The 17,500-nt window shown below is 42.2% G+C and overlaps 1 protein-coding gene and 1 long non-coding RNA gene across 2 annotated transcripts in view; both read right to left on the reverse strand.

The window, feature by feature from the left end:
- The window catches only part of LOC115380007 (uncharacterized), a 19,270-nt gene extending 6,725 nt beyond the window's left edge, over window positions 1-12,545 (reverse strand). Inside the window, exon 1 of the long non-coding RNA XR_003930287.1 lies at window positions 12,435-12,545. This is a non-coding gene — a long non-coding RNA (uncharacterized LOC115380007). The remainder of the gene's footprint in view (window positions 1-12,434) is intronic.
- Window positions 1-17,500, reverse strand: part of plcl1 (phospholipase C like 1) — a 77,760-nt gene that overhangs the window by 49,314 nt on the left and 10,946 nt on the right. The gene's annotated exons all lie outside the window — the stretch shown is intronic.

Raw genomic sequence — 17,500 nt, forward strand, 5'->3', positions numbered from 1 at the left:
GATGGTTGGCCTTTTAGGACGTCAGTTCTCCCTATCCTGTTGTCAGCATCAGTCGAGAACAGGACAGAGGCTAAAGTTTGAAAAGCAACACACATCATGTGGAAAAAGTGGTTCAAAGTTCATGTTTAGGCAACTGTCCACTGTTAAAGACGCTCTCCACTCAAAAATGTGGTTCTCTTAGGTTTATGTCCTCTAAAATGTCTGACTACGACTCCATTGACTTGTTTCTGTGCAAAACTTGTCACTAGAGAGGTGTTTTCACCATCGTCTACTAAATAGTCCAGTCATTTAATGAAAAAACCTAAGACAAATTGCAAGAGAAGCAAACTCAACTGATTTTGTATCCTCAGTTTGTCCTGAGTGAGGGGACAAAAAGTCCCAAGGAATCCCATTGGTGGAAAGTTTTGAAAATCACCTATATATGACCATATAATACCAAAAAACACCCTTTTTAACACACAGGTGAAATGGGTTCAAAATTCTACTTTCAGATATCACTATAAAAATTCACAAGTTGATTACACACACAAAGACAAGAAAAAAAGTCAATTACAAGTTCTTTGAATTATTCTGTTTACACATGCATATCACACATTATCTGATTTGATATGCGCTAATAAGGAATAAATGTCAGAACAGATATTTAAACAGTGAATTAAAAGGTTACTCTATATATAGTAACCTTTTAATTCATTGCTTAAATATCTGTTCTGGCATTTATTCCTTATATTCCTTATTAGCACATATCAAATCAGATAATGTGTGATATGCATGTGTAAACAGAATAATTCAAAGAACTTGTAATTGACTTTTTTTCTTGTCTTTGTGTATGTAATCAACTTGTGAATGTTTATAGTGATATCTGAAAGTAAAATGTTGAACCCCTTTCACCTGTGTGTTAAAAACAGTGTTTTTTGGTAATATGTGGTCATAAATAGGTGATTTTCAAAACTTTCCACCAATGAGACTCCTTGGGACTTTTTTTCCCCTCACTCAGGACAAACTGAGGATACAAAATCAGTTGAGTTTGCTTCTCTTGCAATTTGTCCTGGGTTGACCCCAATTTTGGCCTAAAATTACTGGACTAAAAGGTAGAGGTGAAAAGATAGATTGAGATATACCAAGTGTGTGCCAAGGCAAAGTGTGTCATAGACCCGCTGCTACACACACACAGGAAAGTGTGTCAGTGTCACGCTTTGTGTCACCAAGTCATGAAAAATGCACGGCTGTATGAAAGAGCAGTAACATGATGTTGTATAAACAGACAGACAGAGTCAGCACACGGAGGCTGGTGGATCTGATGGACGGCTCAAACACACAGGACATCGGTGTGAGCGACCCGAGTTCAAATCCAAGTCCAAGCAAAAGCCGGAGTTTCTTGACTGCTTCACATGAACATTATTAGTGCAACTAAGAGATTCGCTGAAGAATATATTTTTTTGCATGGCTGGATTATCAAAAATGGCGCATCATGAGTGTCACAGGACGGGACTTCGGAGTATTCATCGGTACATTTCTAATGAGGTCAAAATTTAGAGAGAGATTTAAGCCATTTTAAGGCACTAAGGGTTGTTTTTGTATCGGACAAAATCTCTAAACATGTAATACTGACCAACAGTGATTATTTTTTAGGAGCTTAATAAATCTCCGGAGGGGATTTTAAAGATTCAACATGGTATCAGCTTTGTAGTAAATTAGTATCAATTTCGTATGAGTTTGGCATCAACCTAATCCAAACTGATACAAACATGATACCACATTAAAAATCAACTAAAAGACACTAAGTTGAGTATTTCTACTGGACTAGCTAACGTAGAAGTGTCTACATTGACTCAGTTATGAAACCGAACTGACAAAAAAATGAATATAAAGTTAACACTGGACAGTCCAAATAAAAAGTGTGACCATACGGTTTAGCAAAGATTAGGGATAAGTTTGAGGTTTAGCTCCACCAATGAGATTATTTCCGCCACGGAAGCAGCTCTACGTCTGAGAAGTGTTTGAATAAGTCAGACCTCCAATCTGTCAAAAGGAGAATTATTTACAGCGGCTGCCTGGGTGCTGCAATAGACAGTCGGCTCTGATTTCTCCTACTCCTTCAGGTCTCAGCGTCTATCTGCTTCCCTGCTGCGGTTTCATCAGTCGCCCTCCATTGTTGTGTTGAGCGTCTGTCGCGGGGAGCCTTACAGCGCTCTTCCACCTGCCTTCCACCTCTCCCGCTTCCTTTTTGTTCCCGCGTACTGTAGTTCTACTTTATTTCTGCACCTAAATGCATCCTCTCCTGCACAAAAACAGTTTATTCTTAGTCTCTCTCTCCCCGCTCTCAGCTGGATCGGACACATACAGGGCAGTAATGAGAGAGCACAAAGGTGTCTGCAGGAGATACACTTTCATCGGCCTTCCTGGATCGTCGTTACCATGGAAATAAGTACCACCATGGTGACACACACACACACACATAAGCACACACACTAGACGCCGTGCCCTTAGCTCTTCAGCCACCCAAGCACAAACGCATTACATCTGAAAAAGCCCTCTTAGATGTTCTCGGAGGCCTTCGTGTCCACACCCTGCGCGATTTGGGTGAGGTTGAGGACAAACACCTGAAATGCCCTCCCAACACACACAAAAATGCACACAGCAGCAGAATAGGAGGCAAAAATACACACATCATCATAGAGAACAAGAAAAAAATACAGACTTCATCATACCGAATGACACAAACAAAAATGTCCGCATAAAAGTCAGTGATCATCAAATCTTTTATCCAGGAGGCCAAAACCTGGAGGCGGCTCGGCCACGGCAACCAGCCCCTGTCCTCCATTCAATACCTCATTCAGCTATCCCATCATGCAACGCTGCAGTGAGGTTGAGTGGCTTATAGGCCATGTATGGCTAATATTGACTTGCCGCAAGATAGGAGAGTGATGTTAATCCCTACTTCAGTGCAGCGTGCGTGTTTGTCCATGCATCTGCACATCAGCCTGTGACAGACGGGGAGCCGAAGGAAGGAAGAGAGAAGAAAGAGAGAGAGAGAGAGAGAAGAGAATGACGGTAAAAGCATTATCGCTCACAAATGAAGCAGCCCCGTCACCTTGTCTTCACCTCTAAGTCTAGCGCCTTCATCGGACCAGTGAAGACAATTTTGAAAATGATAAAAAAAAAAAAAAAAAAAAAAAGTTTCCTCAAAATCTGATCAACGGTGTCTGAGGTATCTCATGTTACATCTGGATAATAAAATCAACAAGAAGGGGGGTTTTATATATATTATCATATTAAATATTATGTCTCACATTTGCACACAGTGAAACACCAGAAGTCACTGAGTCTCAGATTGAGTCTTATAATGTTGTTTTTCTTACAAGTGAAAAAATCTTCTCTTGGAATAATGCCACATATTTCCAGCGCTAATCAACTTCAATTCCCGAAACTTCTTGCACCAAGTGTCATTTTCTTGACACTTGTGAGCTGATCTGCCTTATTCTGCCTTGTTTCAGCACATTCACAGTCCAGAGAGTGGGATTATCTCATCGCATTCTTTATTAAAAAAAAAAAAAAAAAAAAAAAAAGATCTTAACACAGTCAGACTAACTGCCTCGTTAAGATGGAGATTATAATTTTCCCACCATATCTCATTTTGCCATTTTGTCCGAAAAATGATAGCTTGTTATCCTTAATTTAGACAGAATTGTGTAACAAAAGAAGTGAAAGACAATAAACAATATTATTGAATTAGAGCCCAGCCGTGACAAAAGGAAAGCAATCCATAGGCAGAAAAACCCCACACGCACTTCCAGCAGGCACTGACTCTCGACAACCTGACACTTGGAAACTCATGACCCTGAAAATGACTCGGCGAGTGTGTCTGAAAGGTGTAAAAGGCTGGATTCAGGGGGGTGGAGGCGAGAACTAACGGAGGTCTGCAGATGAGAGAGAAAATGGAAAAACTTTGGCACAAAAGAAAGAGCTCCTCTCCTCGCGGTTTAGTGGAGGCTGGAGTCGGGAGGTAAATTGCCGTCAGCGCGGAGAATGGCAATGCAGATGCGCACTACTGAACAGCTAATGGTTTAGTACTACAATGTTGTGGCTCATGCTGCTCTGAATTTCAATTACATGTGGGTGAGCACACAAACAGGCGCATACACCCTGACAAAACACACACACACACACGCACACACTCATTCTTCCCAATGTGGCTCTCAGGTGTGTAATAGAGGATTTGCATTCAGCCCAGTTTCATGCTTCGGCGGCATGCTCCAGTCTAAGCGGGGCTCTCTAATGCGGCACTTAGATAACACCTGACTTCTCTGAATGCAATGTAAATGGATGAAAACAAAATCACTGCAAATCACGGGCGCACACATTACTGCAGGAAAGCACACACACACACACACACACACACACATACATGACGCCCACAAACTCATAGATTTCCATGCACAGAGACAAAAACACAAAGACAGACAGCTTGCGGAGGGAGAAGTCGCCCCGGGCCGTCTCTGTTACACAGTCACTCCGGGTAGCTCCACATTATTGACTTTAATAAGATGTCTAGACAAGACATCCTCAAGGAAAGGAAGAGAGAGAGAGAGAGAGAGAGAGAGAGACGGGGGGGGAATATGGAGGCAGAGGAAGACTGACAGCGAGGATGAGTGACTGAGCGAGAGGAGGAAAATGAAAAGTTGAACAGGGCCGAGAGAGACGGAGGGAGTGCATCAATAAAGGAGAGGAGAGGAGAGGAGAGGAGAGGAAGATGAGGGAGTTCAGTAAGGGGAAGAGCAGAGACGAGGCCGCGAGGAAGAAGGAGAGCAAATGGCCTGTGAGCTGAAGGACCCGCTGTCACTCCAAGTAAATGGCTCCCTCAGTTAGACACGGCACAATCTGAGGGGCACAGAGAGACTGACAGAGAGAGAGAGAGAGAGAGAGAGAGAGAGAGAGGGAGAGAGAGAGCGAGAGAGAGAGGGAGGTGAACCAGTGTGAATATCAACTACACAGTAAAGACGGTGCCATCCATCACCGTGAGTCCTTAAAGCTGAGAGAGGAGCGCCTGAGAGAGAGAGGAGGTGAGATTAAGAAAGATGGGGTTAAAGGAACAGTTCACCCAAACAACGAGAACGGATATTTTCCCGCTGACCCCCCCCAATGCGAGATAGACAGATAGTTTCTGTGCTCCTCTTCCCTCTATACAATGGGGCTGAAATGGGGAACGATATAGTTTACTGAGGCTGATGCCACAACCGATGTGAACTTTTGTCAGAACCAGAACACAGATGCAACTTCAAACTTTTCAGGCTCACGGGAACACCAGCAAACTGCATCTATTCACCCTCGAGGTGATTTGACGCGGGAGTTTTTGACAGCTTGATCAGCACAAAACTCACTCTGCTCCATTGTAGTGGAATAAAAAGGAAACGGACTGAGAACCTTGCCAAATCACACAGAAAACCGTCCAGATGGATAGACGGCACTGGGGGCAAGTGAGGGAAAAGAAAATGTCTCTTTTGCTGTCGTTTGGGTGAACTGCTCCTTTAAAGGAGGGACCTAATAAGATAAAGAGGAAGTAAAGGGTTGAGGCTGAGGGAGGGAGGTGGGACACAATGAGAGCAGAGGAGAGATGGAGTGAGGATGAAAAGGATGAGACGGGGATGAGACAAGTGTGTGTGCGTGTGTGTGTGTGAGTGAGCGAGAGAGAGAGTGTGTGTGTGTGTGAGCGAGCGAGCGGGAGTGACAGGCAGAGACAGAGATGGAGAGGACAGATTAGTGTGCAGGCAGACATGGAGCAATGCTAAATAAATCAGCCAGCGCTGCAGCTAAGTGTGACTGAAATGTTTACGATGCGCCGGCATAATGGGGAGACAGACGGGGTGAGAGAGGAAGAGAGAGAGAGGGCGAGAGAGAGAGAGAGAGAGCGTGCCTGTCGTCCAGCCTGACAGCAAGTCAGGGGGGAGAGAGAGAGAGACAGGTGGAGGGAGAAAGAAAAGGATGTGGACGGATCTGTGATAAGTGAGGCGGACAGAAAAATAGTCCAGTGACCGCCAGACTGAGTGACATTTCAGATCAAGAGGCCGTGTGTGTGAGTCTCTGTGAGTGTGTGTGTGTGTGTGAGTGTGTGCATGGGTACAGTCACATCCTCATGCACCCAAAGCTCCACTAACTGCTACTAATTAGTGAAATAAATGAGGCAAGCCGTATAGGTCTTTAAAGGGCATGTGCAAATACACACGGGTCATTAACAGCTATGTGTTTGGCGTGTGAAAAGTGACCTGAAGTCTCCATGATGGGATGCTAATTGTTCACAGGCACCACGGACCCTATGGATTAAATGTCAGCGCGGCGCAGGTTTCTATGTTTCCGTGTTGCTCAGTTATGTTTATCACAGGGCGGAGCGACATGAACGAAAACCAAATATCACAACACATCTTTCACCACAGAGCTCGATATCAACATTATGACGATACTGTAGGGACGATGTCATACTCGTACACAAGAGATAGTATAAATACAGTGTCAATAAAGTATCAATATGTTGAAACACGGCAAATTCAGGCAGATCAGCCCACTAGATTCAAGATAAGAGAAGATATTCCTTTATTAGTCCCACAGTGGGGAAATTTCACGCATTACAGTACAAATATGAAGCATAATTTACATTATAAACAGTATAAACAGATAATAAATAGCAAAAAGCGATATAAACACTATTAACAAGGAATATAGAAAAAAAATAGAAATATGAACAATTTAAACAACAGAAGAAAATAACCTAAATCTGAAGGACACTTGATTCACAAAAAATCTGGAAGTATGTTGATTCGCACTATGGGAAAAAAAAAAAAAAAAAAAAAAAAAAAAAAAGTAAGATTATGTCATCCCACTGGAAAAGTTTTTCCACTTGTTTTCAGAAAAATAATATCTGCAGCCTTTAAAACCAGGCGAAGACAACACAATATCCCACAGTGTCTCATATCATGTCATCGATTTCATCATCACGTCAGCCAGTCCTAATTTGTTAGGAATGATGTGCGAATTTCGACTGATTTTAACTTTTGACCGCAGCCGGGCGTCGATATGAATCCTGCATGGTGTTTTGTTTTTGTCCTGCACAGTTTTTAATGTGCTGTTTTTCACCTTGATGCCAACTGAACATTATACACGGATAATTTCCCTCACTCTCTTATTTCTCCTTGGTTGATCTGTATTATTTCATTATTAATTATTAGATGAGGCTCTCGTAAGCCCCTCTAGACTTTATAATGTAACAATCCGGCACAATCCATTTATATCTTTGTTACTTGCATTTATTCATGCCTTTTGATATTCATTTTGCACAGATAAACTGCAATGCTTTTTGTCTCCTGCAGTAAAAGATGTCAGTTCTTCTTTCCTGATGCATTTCCCACAACACATCAGTCAATCAAAGGACAAAAAAAAAAGAAAAAGAAAAAGAAAGAAAGGCAGAAAAAGAAGAAAAAGACAAAAGGTCAACACTGGCTGGGGTGTACAGCTATGTTATTAGTGTGTGCCTCTCCAGCACGTACTGTCCGCTATTATTTTCAGCACATCTGTGTGTGTGTGTGTGTGTGTGTGTGTGTGTGTGTTGCCATTCAACATGATCATAAAATTATGTTACCAAGCAGCACAGTAAACACCAGCAAAACTTCAGAACAGACTGTTAATCGGTCACTGATGTTGACAGCAAAATGCATGAAAATCAGAGTTATTTTTACAGTTAATTTCCTGACTCACTCTCTCTCTCTCTTTCTCTCTGCCTCTCTCTCTCTCTCTCTCTCTCTGTAATCCTGGCAGAGTTAGCTGAGGCAGATTAACTCCGCAATGGCATTGCAAATCATCAATGAAGCGCTTTAATACTAATCAGGCCAGAGGAGGGGGGGAGCAGAGGGGAGAGGTAAGGTAGGGACTAATAGGATTGAAAGTCATCGGCCTCTGCCTCGTTTAGCTCATACTGTCAAACTGTTAGAAAATAGAAACGGCTTCCCAGTTTAGCAGAAGTGCTCACCAATATAGTAAGACTAATCACTCTGGGAACACAGAGCTTCTCACCGACACAATGAAGTGGCAGAACAACAGAGCTGGCTCCGTCTGACCTTGTATTGTCTTCAAAATGTTTTGGAAAAAAAATAAAAAATAAAAACCTGACTGTGTGACAGGTGTGTCAGAGGAAGGTGCACCTTGAAAATAATGAGAAGACCTCCTGCACACCTTCTCGCTTGCATCAATCATCCAATCAGAGGACTACGGAGATGAGCACCTCAGAGCATTCGGGTCACCAGTCAGAAAACAGCATTAGAAATATATAAAAGATTTTAAAAAATGATACAATAAATCAATAAAATAAATCTTAAAGGCCGAAAGAGAAGGATTTTCTTCAACAATTTATAAAATAATCCCTCTCAATCATCACTTATGAGCCACTAGCAGTGTGTGTTGGTGTGTGTGTCTGCAGAGACCCTGCCCTCCGCCTGGGTTTGCTTGTTTTGCTGAGCCTGGGACTCTCCTGGATGTCGGCCTCTGGGCAGTGGGTGTGTGTAGCTCCCAGCCAATCACGGCGCGCGTACGGCCAGATTGATAGCACAACATCCAAGCAGACAAAACTCATCCTACAACAAGAATGAATCTCAGGTTGGCTTTCACTCACTGGCGAGAAGTGAACGAGAGGAGGAGGAGGACGAAAAGCGTCAGGCTGAAGTGTTACAGCCTTTTTTCTTTTCCTAGGACAGCGACGTTACATTACAGATGGGAAACAAAAACTCGCTCCCGGTGGTTATCTTAACCAGGGAGGAGGGGCCGCCTTTGAATGTTGTGTTTACAAACTGCAGCCGACAAATCCTACTCCTTCTGCCTTTGAGCAACATCCATAATAACACTGTAAGATTCATGTCATATGAGCGTGTTTGCTGTTTTTTTTTTTTTTTGTTTTTTTTTTTAAGATTATTCTTTGGGCATTTCCTCTGTATTAGACAGTCACAGTGGAGAGAGAGAGGAAGCACAGGGCTGAGAGAGGGGCTGATACGCAGCATTGAGTCTGGGGCGGTTTCAAACCCACGCCGCTGCGGCTCAGACTCGGCATTACATGGTCTACATCGTGAGCCCCCCCACGGCGTTGGCTCTTAATTCACTTGCTCTCTTCCATCTTCTCACCTTTGGAGAGCTTTGAGGTTTACGTGTGTGTGCAGGAGCTCCTCTCGGGGTTCAAGGCCTTCCCTTCCCTGGCCATTCAAAGCAATTCTGTTTCACGTGAGATCTGATGTGCAGGTGGAATTCACTGATGGATGAAACCCCATGTTTAATCAATCTCTCACACATGCACACACACACACACACACACACACACACACACACACACACACACAAGGTGAGCTGCATAATAGCTCTTCCATCTTTTTGAACGTTTTTGCTTCAGGTGCCTTCACACACAATCGTAAATAACCAGCTGACCTGACACAGCGCAGACAGAGCGATAAAAACACAGGAAGGAAGAAATGTGCGCGCTGCATTTCTCTCAAACTGATAGGAAACCGTGAAATTAGTATGCGTGTGTGTGCGCGTGTGTGCGTGTGTGTGTGTGTGAGAGACAACTCCATCTAGTGCTAGGCCGTGTTGTGCTGTGACCGTACTGTCATGCAGGGAGAATGTCATTACAAAACATATTATTTTACACTGTTGGGAGAAAACAAAACTGGACATTCTCACAAAATGATTTCTGGCATGAAAGTGAAACACACTGTGAGTTTTCTGATGAAGTCATGCGTCATCTCAAGACCTTCCCGTACTAAAGAGCAACATTTCTGTGGAGAAACTCACCAGCTTTTTTTTTTTTTTTTTTTTTTTTTTATGAAACACTGACTAATGAATTTCAGGCAGCTCTGTGAAGAGTTTCATACAAACTCACAACACCAGCCGTTCTTGAGAGGAAACGTCCTTAAAACCCACTCGTCAGAACAGAATCCACACACACCTGTTGCACATTTGAGTGCTGACATGTTAAAATAACTGGTTTTAATACTTTAATATCATTTATTACAATACCTCACATTATTTATAATATTTTGGATTATTCTTTTCACTTTTACAAAGCATTATGGTGGTTTAAAATAAAGAGTGCATTAAAAATTCATTCACACCACTTCAAACCTACTGAAGGCTTTTTTTGTTTTTTGGGTTTTTTTTTTTTTTTTTATGGAATCTGGCGCTCCACCCTCTTTAGACTTTCATTTTTGACTTCTCTCAGTCTCTGATCAGTGTGTGTGTGTGTGTGTGATTTCTTTCTGTGTGTGCACACGGCCCTGAAGTCTCATGCCCTTTTATGGGGATTGGCAGGTGTTTATATACGCAAATGAGGATCAACTGGGATGCGCTTTCAGTGTACGAGGACAATGGGATTCATCATTACGGGGACAAAGGTGCAAACAATTCTGCGGTTTCAGAAGATGTTTTGAATCCGACGTAGACTTTTCTTAGGACTTGGGATATTGGTGAATCAGGCCCATTGTTCGGCCGTCACTCAGACAGACAGGCAAAATCAAAGTGTGGACAGTCTCAATTCAAAGTTATTTCACAAGGTCAGGTCTAGGTTAATCTGTCTGGAGTTATTCGTAAATTATGCAAGACTATTCACATGTGGAAAAGTAACAGTTTAACAGCCGTTCCAGGGCCATTTTCATTTAAAAAAAAAAAATTCTGGGAGCATCAGAAATATTCTGGAGATGTACAGAGCCGTCATGCTCTGAAGACTCGTCAAATGATTCAGGTTGTCACTGCGGTTATGTAACAAACCAGCCGCTGACATTTAAATGGGAGTTTTTTTGGAGTGCTTGGAGCCTACATGGGAAAAATGCAGGTCATGTCCCCAAGCCCAGTTTTGGCACCTTTAAAAACAATAATGGGAGACTATTTGAATGACAGAGAGACAGAAATGACTGCAGAGGTGCTGATAGCAATAATGACTTAATGGGAGAAATGAATAGCAGAGAGATGAGCAAGAGAGAGAGAGAGAGAGAGAGAGAGAGAGAGAGGCAGAGATATTCATACAGAGAGAAGGAGACTATTTCGGGAATGAATAGACTCCTAATGATGCCTTGGTTCCTGCAGCAGTATTAAAAAAGCAGAGAAGAGGGAAGAGGGAGAGAACATCTCTTCATGCTAGAAAAGCAGTAATTATTTTAATTAGCCCTTGTTTGCATCTGAATAGAGGCCCAAAGCTGGTTTTTGCAGCACAGACGCCGGCTTGTCATATTTGTTTGTGTGTCTGTGTGTGTATGTGTGTGTCTGTGTATGTGTGTGTGTGCCTGCTATGCATGTGTCCCATGTGTCTGACTATCCTCAAGTGGAATAACTGCATTAAAAAAAATGTGTTTGTGCCCATCCATGTGTGTGCGTGCACCAGCCAGCCGGGTCCCCTGTCTGTCCTGTCTGTCCCGTCCTGCCCATTATCAACCCTGCCAGCTTATCGGCTCGACCGTCCGTCGCTCTTGCACGCGTTCCACACCAAAACGCCAGACACAAAGTCAGCCGATAAGGGGAAGGAAACAATATGTGGAGACGGGCAGGAGATGGTGGTGTGGCGGCACTTCACGGCACGGAGGATTATCGGGAGTTTTTGTCTCCGACATAATCCTCCGCCTCCTGCATCCAGCAACACCGCCTTTTCCAGAGGACCATGCACAGCTGAGACCCTCCCAAAGTCGGCGAAGGGAAGAAAAAAAAACGGCCGTGTGTTTATGTGAGAGAAGGAGACGGACGGAGAAGCCAGAAAAGCCAGTATTTTCCTCTCTTGGTAGCCAAGGAAACCAACAAATGATGTCTTCATTTAAGGTTATAGGTCAGGGGTGACGTACAGGAAATGCCTACCAAGGGAGACAGACACAGAGAGAGAGAGAGAGAAAGAGAGAGAGAGGCTGAAGGACAGAGAGGTTTTATTTTACCATTTAAGCCCAAGTGATACAGCAGAGTGTGACACAGGCAGAGGCAGAGAGAAATGCCCAAACAGCCTCAATGTGTACAGTTTTATGGCTGGTGTGTGTGTTGTGTCCATGATGACCTCACCAGCTAAAACTCACAGCAATACCAACAGGCTCGTGTGCTGCTGCTGCTGAACACTGAATCACACTGAGGACCAACACTCTTCATACTGTTAAAGGACCATACCGGTGATTTTGAACGTTTGGCCCTTTTACCACAATTAACCCACATTTTACATTGCAATAATCCATTTTGCAAATCATGTGAGGACAGTAAAGATTTCACAACATATAACCAAAATCCCTCCATTTTCAAATTTGATTTTTTTTTTTGTTGAAACATCCACTATATTATGTTCTGCTTCTGCGGCTCACCATTCATAAACCACAGAGCTGAAAATCCACTAAAGCAGACGTTTCCCTGTGGACTATTCTCCAGTGGAGAGTCATCAAAACACAACAGTGCTGCTGCTTTTAGGAAAACTAGTGTGGAAGACTTTATCACAGTGAAGGAGGACCGGTGTGAAGAACGTCTGTAAGTCTCTGAATGTTCGTTTTCACATCTTAGTGGAATGAATGGAAACCAACGGCTGGATGAAAAGTAGGAGTAAAGTACAACTGCTTACTTTGGGAGAATATTAGCAGAAACATGCACTTTATACATTTTGTAGATATTATGCCAAACAAATTTTACTGGTGTGTTTCTTTAGGGCCAAGTGCTCAGAGGTGCCATTATCATCAATTTTTCAACCAATAATTAAGTCAATAAAGTGTCAGAAATGACAAAATCCAAAGTGGAGTCTTCAGGTAGTTTCCTTGGTCTGACCAGCAGCCAAAAATGAAATATAACAAAAAACAAAACAAAAAAAATTACAATTATCGATTTATAATGATATAAACAGAGAAAAAAAAATACTCTCCAACAAGGGAAAAAATAAAAAATAAAAAAATAAATAAAAAATAAATAAACAGAGAAAAGTACATAAATCTTAGCATCACAGCAAATGTTTGGGGTTTTTACTTGATAAATAATGATGTGTGAGTGATGTCTGAGACTTTGCTGCATAAAGTTTTGGGACATTTTCGCCTGTTGGTGGCGCTGTGGTGGGCCAGTCAGGTCTATAAGTAATGACTGATGATGTGAATAATGATTATTTTTATTATCAATTGCTCTGTTGATTATTTTCTCAATTAACCAATTAGTAGTTTGGTCCATAAAATGTGTGGAAATGGTGAATAATGCTGATAACAGTTTCACACAGCTAAAGGTGATGTTCTTAAACAACCCAAAGATATTTAGTTTATTGTCATACAGGACTAAAGAAACCAGAAAATACTCACATTTGAGGAGCTGGAATCAGAGAATTTGGATTTTTTGTTCCTAAAAATAACTCAAAAGGATTAACTGATTATCAAAAAAGTTGACAGCTGATCTCCTAGCTGGCAACAAATCAATTTTTTGACGAATCGTTTCAGCTCTGATCAGAATCCATCATCCCCCGAGTTTTGTCCAAAAGAGGCCAGACAGAAGAACAGAAGGAGTCCAGTTAATAGTCCCTTCTTCGATCTTCAGGGACAGTTATAATTGATTAATTTTTGGCAATCGACTGACTCATTAATCACCGAATCAGCTCAGCACCAGCGCTATCGCCTCCCTGCTGAAAACCTGCGTCTCTCCTCGGTGCGCTGCGTTTGTCTCATCCCAAAAAAAAAAAAAAAAAAAAAAAAAAAAAAAGGCTGGATCCAGTGAGAAAAGCTCCACACTTCAACTGTCCCGTAAGGAAACGTTTAATAAGGAACCCAGGACGGTGCCTGCAGGTTTTATATAGAAACAATAAATTATGCATCCTACACTCGGGATGGAAATGGGGAATTCTTGTACGGGACGTCACTTGCAGTAGATTGCATAAAGCACGGCGAACACGGGACGTCCCTCTGACTCATCAGGCTTCGGAGTATTATGTCCGCTCCTAATGACATCTATCATATGTGCTGGGTTCAGTAAAGCCTGCCTGCCATAAAATAACCCACAGCATTTCTCACAGTAAAGTCAGTTCAATACGGTTTATCTGTCATTAATCAGGAAATCAGGAAAAATTTAATCGGGAAAATTTCAGTATCCATATAACATAAAAATACAATCCAATTAACTCTTGAAAAAAGGATACTACAGCCAAGTGATTCTGTGATTTATGTGTCTCCATGAGTGAGTGTGTGTGTGCCCGTGTGTGTGTGTGCACTTGCTGATCTGCACCAGTTCAGGTGAGGCTCCTCATTAAGTCCAGACGTGCCTGAGCTCAGAGAGACTGAGACTAGAGGACAGAGAGATAAGCAGGTCTATATGTGGTAGAGAGAGAGAGAGAGAGAGAGAGAGAGAGAGAGAGAGAGAGAACAGGAGACTGATTAACCGTGGGAAACAGCAACACAGGAAGAGAGAGAGAGAAACAGAGAAACAGAGAGAGAGAGAGAGAGAGAGAGAAGGAAATAATCTATTTGAGGTAAAAACAACCTCTCAGCACCAACCGAGTGTGGTTTTATATCACAATACAGCGAAATGTTGTGTAGCATATTGCTGTGGGAGGCTGAGCGGCTCCTCTCTAGCTTCTTTTGTTTGTCTATTTCCAGTTTTTTTTTTCTGTCTTGCCTATATTTCATTTCCTACCTCCACACGATGATTCACATCAATTCTTGCTCTCAAAAGCATCCGACTGTCCTTGTGCTCTCTTTCACTGCCTCAGTCTGGAGCCACCAGGCATCATCATTTCCCCCTTTTCTCTCTCCCTGCATCAGCTGGCTCAGCTCGGCGTGCTGACACTCACACAGACCGGCAGGGCTGCTAATGCTGCAAATATAATCATTTAAAGGAGAATTACAGTCTAAATTTGTGTTATGGCCGGTTAACGAGTGACGAGTGCAGTAGTTTACATCCTTTCTCTTTTTTTTTTCCCTGTACACACTATCATTACATATATACATATATAGTACAAAGGAACTGTATTTTTTTTTTTTTTTTTTTTTTTGACAAGGTAATTAAGCCGGCATGTTTTGAATGATGGATGGCCTTGCGCTGGCATTTTTTCAAGCATGTGCAAGATGCTTCTCATACCAGACAATAATGAATGGCAGCGATTAGCTTTTCACGGAGGTAAAAAAGAATGAAGCCCGACGTCTCCAGAGGACAGCTTGTCGAATCCACTAATAAATATGTTAATGGCAGAGGTAAACTAAATAATTAGCAGACATTTTTTTAAAAAATATTACATATTTCAAATATGTTAAGATTTAAAAATCAAGACTGCAACGCAGAAATTACCACAGCTCCTTGGTGAAATGAGAAAATAAGGTATAACAGCTCGTAGGGAAAGACAGAAGAGACTAAGTTTGATTCTACTGATGTTTCTTTGATTGTTATTTGACGTTCACCATGAGTTGTGCAGAATAATTTTGTCTTATCTGCTTATATCTGTCTTCTTAAATAGGTTGCATGCTATCTATGTTGTTTTCCACATGCTTTTGCAGCGTGAATGTAAATCCTCCAGGTCACGCCTCTCTTTTACATTTTTCCCTCTGGTGGCTTCACAAAGTTTAGCATGGGGTAGGACAAAGCACTGTAGATGAGTCGGTTTGTTTTCCTTCTGTCAGAGGAAGCAATTTGCCTCAATCTTGTGTAGCATAAAAAAAATAAAAAAAAAAAAAAACAGAGGTGGATGATCCATCACAGTAAACATGAAGCCGTCATTTGTTTTTCTTTTTTGTCAAAGTTTCTGTTTTACTGTCATGCTCTGCTTCCTGTCAAATGCCATCATCTTCTCAAGCAGGGCATCTTTGTCTGTTTACTTTAAAGCTACATTTTAGTTTTAAAAACAACAATAGCTGAAAATGGCATGCAGTGTAAAATGACATGGGGTAAAAAGGAAAAAAAGAAAGAAAAAAGGCCATAACTCTAAACAAGCAGCTTCATCTGCCTGTCTTCACAACACGGCTGGCATGTGAGAGTCCTTGAGCAAGACACCGAGGCCCTAACAGCTCCTGATGGGCAGCTTGGCACCTGGCATGGCCCCGCTGCCATCAGTGTGTGAAAGGATGAATGTGAGGCAAAAACACTGTAAAGCGTTTTGAGCGGCCAGTAGAAAAGAAAAGCACAATAGAAATGCAGTCCATTTACCCTCTAACCTTATTTACACTGATCTTCTTCTGCTTCAGCTCTACCAGTAAAGCACCTTTTGAATGGAACAGAATGAAATTGAAAAAAAACTGAATTGAATGGAGCTCAATGGGATGGAATCGAATTGAATGGAAAGGAAAAAAAGACGGAATGGAACTGAATTGAACCGAATCTGAAAGACACTGAAAGGTTTACGAGATAAGCAGCAAAGAAGAGCCAGATTAGCTCGGCAGAACAAGACAGATGGCAGAGACAATAGATGAATATCTGAGCGGATGAGTGAGTGAGCGAGTGAGCGAGTGAGTGAGTGAGTGAGTGAGTGAGTGATGTAGAAGTGGGCTGTTCCTAAGGGACAGAAAAAAAGATGATTAGTAGAATAATCCTGTTAGTGACCACTGATGGCTGCTTGTGTGTCAGTGCATCCGTGTGTGTGTGTGTGTGTGTGTGTGTGTGTGTGTGTGTGTGTGTGTGCCGAGTGCATAAACCGAGTGGGAGTGACAGGCGGAGGAACAGGTGATGTTTGTGTGTGGAGGTTGCAGTTTATATATGCTCCATACATTGTTTGTGAGAAATACTGAGCAGAAGGTGTGAATCAGTGTGGACGGTGTCGATTCGGCTCGGGTTCTTGTTAACGGAGATGTGAAGTATGTTGTTCCAGATTTTCCTGCTGGCTTCCACTGCAGCTCCGTCCCCCTACACGCATCTGGTGTGTGTACGTCTGCAGTCTGAGCGGTCGAAACACGAGAGACACACATTTACCTTGTATTTTAAAGGATAATAAAGTCATTTTTAGACCGTAAGATACATCACACATTAAAAAAAAGAACTGTAAATATGTTTTAAATAATGAATGAGCTATTTTAGTCTATATACTTGTGTTTGCTGTTACCGAGCAGGGAAATACACAAGTGTCTCTCTTTAGTAAACAACATCACTTTGTTTCTGAACGACAAACATGACGAGAGACAATTTCACTATCAAATGAGCTGCAGGACCGGTGAGGGCAGCACTGAGACTCAGCTGGACACAGTCATGAGGGCGGAGTGCAGAAGAAACTTCACTGGGAATCGTTTAGTGCTCCTTTAATGAATCATTTCACCGCAAAAAAAGGAGAAAAAAAGTTAAAAGATGTCACTTTAAGGGTGTTTTCGTATCTGGTTTGCTTGAGTTTTGGTATGAATCAGCACTTCCTTTTCAGACTTTCTCACCCAGTTGAACCTCGGTGTGTTTCCTCCGCTGCCTCGGTTCAGTTTGGATAGGTGGGGACACGCTTTCAAACTCTGAATCATGGTCCGCCCGAAAAGTCAGCACTCAGGATTGAGAATCCGACCTAACTAAAGGAAACACAGTGCATTGT

Source organism: Myripristis murdjan, chromosome 21, assembly GCF_902150065.1.
Source record: "Myripristis murdjan chromosome 21, fMyrMur1.1, whole genome shotgun sequence".
NCBI classification, from domain to species: Eukaryota; Metazoa; Chordata; class Actinopteri; order Holocentriformes; family Holocentridae; genus Myripristis; species Myripristis murdjan.